We start from the raw sequence: 8723 nt of genomic DNA, 5'->3' as shown, positions 1-8723 counted from the left end.
AAAAAAATACCATTTGACCCAGCAATCCCATTACTGGGTATATACCCAAAGGAATATAAATCATTCTATTATAAAGATACATGCACACATATGTTCATTGCAGCACTATTCACAATAGCAAAGACATATCAACCTAAATGCCTATCAGTGATAGATTGGATCAAGAAAATGTGGTATATATACACCCTGGAATACTATGCAGCCATAAAAAGGAACAAGATCATTTCCTTTACAGGGACATGGATGGAGCTAAAGGCCATTATCCTCAGCAAACTAACACGGGAACAGAAAACCAAACACTGCATGTTCTCACTTGTAAGTGGGAGCTGAATGATGAGAACGCATGGACACATGGAGTTGGGGGAACAACACACACTGGGGCCTGTCAGAGGGTGAGTGGGGAGGAGGAGGAGCATCAGGAAGAATAGCTAGAAGATGCTGTTTCTCATCCTTAATGCAAAAAAGGCTTACATATTTGAGGGATGTTAAAGGATAAATTTAGGCACATTAAAAATTTAATGGGTTTATTTGAGGCTGACAGCAATTCACGAATCTGGCAGCAACAAAGCTCAAGTGAGAGCTCCACAAGAGGGCAGGAGAGACAACGTTTACAACCTTTACAAGGTGATCCTTGAAGTAAGACAAAGAAAACATGTGATTGGTTGAAGTGGAAAGTCCCCAGCTGGAGCTTAGTTAGTGGTTTCTAATTAGTAAAGTCTCCACTTAGAGGGCACTTGGCAGTTTCTGATTGGTTGAGCTTAAGTTCCATTTTATTGTTTGAGTTGGGTTTTAGTTTGCTTGTGTAGGAACCCAAGGCCCTGGAATGTCTCAGCCCAATGGCTAACCAACTAATTATTTGAACAATATGAAAATGTCCTCAGTCCTTAGTTTTATGTTCTTATGCCCACCCGATTTTATTTCTTCTTCTTCAGCCTCTGTAGCCTGGGAAATAATTAATTACCCTCCCTCCCCATCCTAACCTCTTCTACCTCCGGCCTCAGAAATTCTACCTCAGGCTCAATTGAGAGAACCTGAATCAGGAAGGTTGACTACTACATTCTTTCTGCCATTATTATCCTGTCAATCTATGCAGAGACTATAAAATTTAAGCACACAAATCTTGAACTGCTCTCATAAATAAAGCTCAACTGTGCACCATGCAAAAGAGGGTGACATATTTGTGCAGCGTGTTGAAGGGTGTCCCTCTGAAATGAGATCCCAGATTATCTGCCAGTTCCTCACCCTTGTCAGATAATTTGTTCACTAATAATTTAAAAAAAAAAAAAAGCATGGCAACTAAGCTATGTTCTGAAGGGATTTACTTGGCTATATTCTTTATGTCACAGAACAATGGGGTGATTCTGATTGGAGTTTAAAAAGAAACATCTGTTTTGGTGAGAAAAGCGCTCAGATGAGCTTAACCATAAAAAATGAGGAAACAGAAATGCCCACGGGAGACAAGACTAAGCTGTTCTTCAGGACCTGTTCAGAGCTCTGCCCTTGGGGAGGTCATTTAGTTTATGAATGCCTCAGGTTAGTGTCTCAAGAAATTTACCTCTCAGAATTGTTATAAAGCTAAATAATTTAGCATCTGTAAAATCCTATGAGATGAAAGGCACCGTAGAAATGCAAATTATTATTTTGTTATGAGACACCATCAATAGGACAGAAAGTAAAATACTCTCTTTGATCGAAGTCTGGTTCAATTGACCTTGTGTGTCCATCTCAGAAATGGACGATATTTAACTGCAACAGATAATAGCCTGCTGTCCTACATTGTTTCCTCTGTTCTCCTTAAGAATTATCTTTGGTGGTTATTTTTTCAGGGCTTACCCCTGTCATTTCATCCTGACATTCCTCAGCAAATTGAATAAAATAGTTGCCATAAATCCCCAATGAGAAGCAAACTATCTTCATTACAATAATTATGTTTGATGTGGAGGCTTTTTATAAAGAGGTGTCAAAGTTTTAATTTAAGTTCAAAGGATGGTAAATTGCTAGTGGTAATAACGTTAGCTAAAGCCTAGTTGTTAAATGGAGAAATTTGTTTTTTAACCGAGAAGAATGTTTCCAGTAGGCTCGTTGTCTGGTAAAACAAAAAGGGTGGTCTTACTGTTTCACCTCCAAGATCAGAACCAGGAAATGCAATCCCTCCAGCTAGGAGACCGGCAGCCATCCCTCTCTGATGTAGGGAGCAAGTTGGTTCCATAGCGATATGTCTGGCTTCTTTCTGGTTTCTTCAATGGAGCACCTGGGGAGTAGCGGGGTGGGGGGGTGGGGGTGTTAGAGGGAACCTGGCTTCTCATCCAGGCTGTGTCACTACAGCCTCCCATCTGGCCAAGGTCCACAGCCTCCAGTCAGCCAGTTACCCAAATGCAGGGAAAACCGAAGCGCTCTGTCACTTTAGGAACTGGGGGGAAATGGGAAGGAATTGGGCAAACTTTGAGGCTCATAATTCTCACATCTATTGTGAATCATCCCATTTTCTTTAACCCAAATCTGGAAGATGGAGTGACAAAGAATCTTGGTGATATTTCCTGTACAAGGTAGTCTAGGAAAGAAACAATTTTTTAAATTGGATTTCTGGATTATTTTTATTTATTTGGACAAGAAGCAAAATGTTTAGATTTAGGACTATTTGGAGGGGGAAATAGTCCCATATATAAAACAATCCTAGAGGGGGAAAAAAAAGATGAAGGTAACTGACAAACCATCTGAATAATACAAATGCTATGGCATTGTACACAAAGGTGCTATTTTAAAATAAGATGACATTTATTCTGGATTTTGTAATCAATATGTGATCATATATTTAAATTTAACTTTACATATGTAGGATCACAGCCAAGGAGATTAAGCATAATTTCAAATTTTATCACCAGTCACTTGTGTTATTTTATCACATTTGAAAATATTTGCTCTTATTTACTTTAAACAGTGATCTATAAATTTGTTTAGACAGTAATAATTAAGGATCTTTTCTTCTTCAGGATAATTTTTAAAATTAAATGATGTATCGAACATACTACCAAAGAAACTTTCCTTTTTGATTATGGCCTCTACATTGAAGATCTGTAGGAATTTTTTCTAATTAATTTTCAAATCTTCCCAGGACCTCGCTGTTCAAAGAAATATCATCTTTGAAATAATTTTTGTGAATGCTTTACAAATCAAAAATTTATTCACAAAACCATATCACCATAATCACTAATTTTAATAGTCCCCTAAATATTTTCTATATCAGTTTTCTTGATTATAAAATGTCAGTAATAAGGACAAGCTCTTATTTAACAGAATAATTACATCAGTTTCCCATCAATCTTCCAAGGTCATTTAATAATTATGTTAGCCATTTCCACAGATTGGTAAGAGGCTCTCCACTAATGGCTCCCATGGTTTCCACGGCCTCATTTTTCTTGCCAGACTTAGTTTATGTTCAGCCTGAAGAATCACCTCTTCTATTTGACCACCTTGAAGTTGGTCTTCTAATTTTTTAACATCTGTTTCCACTTTAACCACAGCCAGCTTCTCATTTGTAATCTGTTCTATGTACTTTCTATATGCTGCATTTTTAGGGATTTGCTCAAGAACATCAAGAATCTCTGTGTACAATATTCTTAGCCTCTCATGTGGACTCTGAGTATAGCCAATCCCACAAGGGCAGTGGTCTTCTTCAGGACACCCTCAAAATCACTATTTTAAATACCCACTTAGGCCAGGTGCAGTGACTCACATCTGTAATCCCAGCACTTTAGGAGGCCGAGGTGGGTGGATCACTTGACGTCAGGAGTTTGAGACCAGCCTGGCCAACCCCGTCTCTACTAAAAATACAAAAATTAGCTGGGCGTGGTGGCGGGCGCCTGTAGTCCCAGCTACTCGGGAGGCTGAGGCAAGAGAGTCGCTTGAACCCAGGAGGTGGAGGTTGCAGTGAGCCGAGATCATGCCACTGCACTCCAGCCTGGGTGACAGAGTGAGTCTCTGTTTCAAAAAATAAAAAAAATAAAAAATTAAATACCTACTTATTTCTAGTCTCGGGAGTCAGCGTGCTTGAAGGAAAGCACCTCTGGCTTCTGATCTGTGCTCTGCCACTCACCAGGATAGAAGGCGGGCGAGCGACAGGAGCTCTCTACGCCTCAGTTTCCTCATTGCATTGTTGAAAGAAAAACTTTAGACAAATTAAGTTTAACAGAGCTTATCTGAGCAAAGAATGGGTCACAAATTAGGGAGCTCCCTCGAACCAGAATAGGTTCTGAGCAATTCTGGGGCTGTCTTGGGTTTGCAGAGAAAAGTGACATAAGGGGAATGGAAGTAAGGCACAGAAACGGCAGGATTGGTTCCAGCTCGACGTTTGCCTTTTTTTTTTTTTGACAGGATCTCCCCCTGTTGCCCAGGCTGGAGTGCAATGGTGCGGTCTCAGCTCACTGCAGCTTCTGGCTCCCGAGTTCAAGAGATCCTCCCACCTCAGCCTCCCGAGTAACTGAGATCACAGGCACATGCTAGCACGCCCGGCTAATTTTTGTATTTTTTAGTAGAGACAAGGTTTCACCATGTTGGCCAGGCTGGTCTCAAACTCCTGACCTCAAGTGATCTGCCCACCGCAGCCTCCCAAAGTGCTGGGATTACAGGAGTCACCACCAGGCCCGGCCCCGTTTGCCTTTTATGAACAACTTGAACAGTGGCCGCTGTGAGTGGTTGAGAGATGGCTCCTGGAATTGGCTGAGACTTGGCTACTTGTTACAAGAGCAGGTGACAGCTTGTGGACGTACCCAGGTAGGTTACGCTTCACTATGTATGGAGAAACCTTTAGGCTGAATTTAAAATGTGTAAGGAGGCAGCTTTAGGCTAAAGGTAACAGCATTATCTCTGTAGTCACATACGTAAGTTACATGCACAGAAGGGTATCTGGCACCAAATAATATTCAATAAATGCTACTTTCTGCTCCCATTTCTTTCAGCACATAGAGAAGGAAAAACCTAAAGACACTGGTGAATAAGGTATGAATGATTTTAATGAGGGAGATTTTGAAATTGAATGCCTTATAACTTATCACAGGTCACATCAGTCTGAAGCAACAGAGTGAATTTGTTTTAGGCATTTCTGAAGGTGGAGGTTTATGATCCTCTAGAGGAAAAGTTATAAAAGTAATTGCCAGATATAGTACTTCATTAGGAAAGTTGGTTTTTGAACTAACGCTATTTGTAATCGGGTAACAAAAGAGAGAAAGTGTCAACATTTCAAGTTCTGGTCTTTGCTTATTTTGTATAATATTTAAAATATCTTGCATCTCAATACTTTATACTTATGGTACAAAAATATACTTTAAAAACACCTTATATTTGCCTAGTTTTTACATTTCCTAAGTACTTCAGTGCATATTATCTTCTTTTACCCTAACAACAACCTTATGATCTAAAGAAAGGGGAGTTTTCTTCTTCCCATGTTTGGGATGAAGAAACTTAGACTCAGGGAGGTAAATGGGTGCTTAAGAATCAACCAAAAAGTGGAGGCAGATCGATCCTTAGACGGATCAGTGTGCCCAGGGCTAGGAAGTCCGTGACTGAAGGAGCCAGAATTCTTATCTAGCTCTTTCGGACTCTGCTTCCCACCTGAGCAACACTCTCCTTATTATCAGCCAGAATACAGGGCCTCACATTGTGAGACTGGTACAGCGCCCGCTGCGTGAAAATCAAAGCTGCTATGGCCACTTCACCAACCAGAGGTTACCGCCCTGTGATCAGCCTGCTTCCGGACACCAAGTACTGGTTCCAAAGATGGTGAGAAATAATAAACGCTTGTTGTGTGAGCAGGCTGGTAGTGTGGCTTTAGCTCGGTTTGCACAAGGGACATGCGTTATGGGATACCTGGTCACATGGGAGGTCTGTCACTGTGTCCTCCGGGATTTCACTGCACTGGAGGATCACGGGGTTTGAGCTGGAGCCCTCCTGACATCCAAGCATGGAGGTATTTCACTGCAGTCAGCAGAAAGCCCTGGCACCTGTTCTTTCAGAGAACACCTGCTCCGATCCAGGCAGTCCCGCACCTGTGCATGGAGCCTTGGCAAGACATACGGAGCTCCCAGGGAAAGAATGGATTTCCCTTGGTGACTCCTGTGGAGGAGGCATCTGATGGGCATGGGCTGTCGTCAGGATGTGCCTGGCCTCAGGGAGGCTGGCAGGAGTGCAGCAGGGAATGGCAATCTCTGTTCTGAGCACCCTGGCCTTCCTGAGGACCAGCCGGCTGCCCCCACAGGCTGGCCTGTGAGCAGACGACATTCCACAGGTTCTCCTCACTGATGGAAAAAGAAGCCCTCAGAGCCTGGAGTGCACCCCACCGGCTGGGGTGTCTCCAAGTACACAGGCCTTCTTTCCAGAGCCACTGTAAGCTGGGCACTGCTGTTTTACGTAGAAGAAGAAAGGTTACCATTTTCAGAAAGAAATATCATGAACGGCAGAAATATTTAAAAAGTATGGTTTTTCATCTACGTTAAGATGAACTGTGGTTGCTTTTACTATTTCCCACTGAGGAGTGATCAACTGCTTATCTAGCGAATGCTTCAAAGGTGCTTCTCATCTTGACCTGATTTCCCCACGGGTGTGCTTTTGTTGCTTGTGTAAATCCACAGCTGCACCTGCACCAGCACCAGCACCAGCGATTCTGAGACTCCTGCAAGGAATCAGGAAAGGTCCGTGGTTCTTGGCCTAGGGGCAGGTGAACGTTCAGGGAGACGGCAGACCCCACAGAGCGTGGTCCACTGAGCAGCTCTTGGGGAGGATGAAGATAGGGAACAAACAAACAAAAGCAGTCTGGTGTCGTGCACCTGCACCTGCCCGTGAGAGTTCTGAGCAAGGGAGGTCCCCATCGCACCCCCAATTTAGTCACTGGCCCAGCCCCTCTCAGGACCAGGTGGATTATTGCAGATGACAGTGGGCTGCTGTAAACTCCACCAAACGATAGTTCCAATCGCACCTGTCTAGTATGGCAGCTTTACTGGAAGAGTTTCTGGCATTTGTACACAAGACAAAAAAAAAGTTCGGTTGTCACATTCAGCCCAAAGACAGCGTCGAAAGAAGCATCCTGTGCGTTGGCTACGCTTCCTGCAGAACACCCTGTCATCAGCTCTGTGGCTGGAGGCAAGGACACACTTGGACTCCTGGACCACAGTGAAGACTCAGCCGTCTGGTCCGGGTCCAGGAGGGAGAAGCGTTGCATCTTCCCAGGTTGAGGCCTGTCCAGGAGGGCGTTCATTCTCTGGCTGGAATCAGGCGGCCATCCTCACCTGAGGGCTCACAGTATGTCTGACTTACCCACATGTCCTAGGCCGACTTTATGGAGATGGAGGTGCAACGAGGGGCCCACACCAGGCATCTGCCAGCCCCACTCTCTGGGTGGTACAGAAGCAGTCAGCTGGATGCACATCGGAACCTCAGGAGGAGAGGAGAGAGGTGGGTGAGTGCTATTTATTATGTGATGCCTCAGACTGACAGCTGCAGAAGCCATCTTACCTCGTCCTTCTCACTCTCCCGCTGCCTCCCGTTGGGTGGGTGATTACGAGAGGCCACCTCCTTGAAGGGTCGGGAATGCAGCAGAGCAGACCAGCATGGGTGTGCATTGACTTGAGCAGCTCTGCACGCTCCACAGGCTGTGGCTGCAGACAGCGCCTCCTCCCTGCAGGTGGAGACCCCTCCCCTTACCCGCCCCATTGCAGATCCCCTGTGGAATGTGACTGCATCTATTTTTTTTTACTTATAAAATATTTTGAAACTTTTTTTTTAAATAAATGCACAGAAGGACCAGTTGAAGTCAGAGTGGTAGCCCCTGGTGGCCGGCCAGTGCATGGACCAAGCCTACCACGACCTCACATGTCCTGTGCTGACTGGCAAAGGGGAGCAGGGGGTGGGTGTCCCAATCAGTCCTGGAGCACACAGCAGCCCACGTGGGAGGGGGTGCCTCACTTTCCACCTCGGCCCCCTCAAAACTCCCCAGGGACCCACACACACACAGACACTGCAGCGGTGACTGTAGGAGGGGGCACCGGGAACAGGAAGGACACTGCCACTCAGCCTCAGGCACTTGAGGGACACCCTGGAGCCTCCAGGGGCATGGTGAAGGTCCAGGCAAAGCCCACCCTGGCGCGACTGGGGAAGGGCAATGAGATGGCCCCCACTGCGGGGGAGAGGGGGCACCCACAAGGCAACAACCATAGGAGACGAGCAAGGGGCGCCTGCTGAGAGCAAAAGAGGACCCCCAACCCCACCAAGGTCACGAGGCAGAGGGCAGGGCAGCCAGGTTAGATTCCGCACCACTGCCCACAGGCAGGAAGGAGAGGGAGAGAGGGAGGGGCCCACAGCCAGAACAAGAAGAATGTCCATCCCTCATGTGTCCCTGCTCAGGCCACCAGGGAAAACGTGATGTCACCATGTCAATGACTGCATCTAAAGGGTAATTAAAGATAGAGGAGGCCATCAGGGCAGGCCGTAATCTAATCTGCCTGAAGTTCTTCTTAAGAGGAAATTAGGGGACCTGGGCAAGATGGCCGAATAGGAACAGCTCCGGTCTGCAGCTCCCAGTGAGATCTATGCAGAGGTGGGTCATTTCTGCATTTCCAATTTAGGTACCCAGCTCATCACACTGGGACTGGTTAGACAGTGGGTGCAGCCCACAGAGGGTGTGCCAAAGCAGGGTGGGACATCGCCTCACCCGGGAAGTGCAAGGGGATTGGGGA

Source organism: Pongo abelii, chromosome 9, assembly GCF_028885655.2.
Source record: "Pongo abelii isolate AG06213 chromosome 9, NHGRI_mPonAbe1-v2.0_pri, whole genome shotgun sequence".
NCBI classification, from domain to species: domain Eukaryota; kingdom Metazoa; phylum Chordata; class Mammalia; order Primates; family Hominidae; genus Pongo; species Pongo abelii.
Note: the sequence above shows the minus strand (reverse complement) of the source record.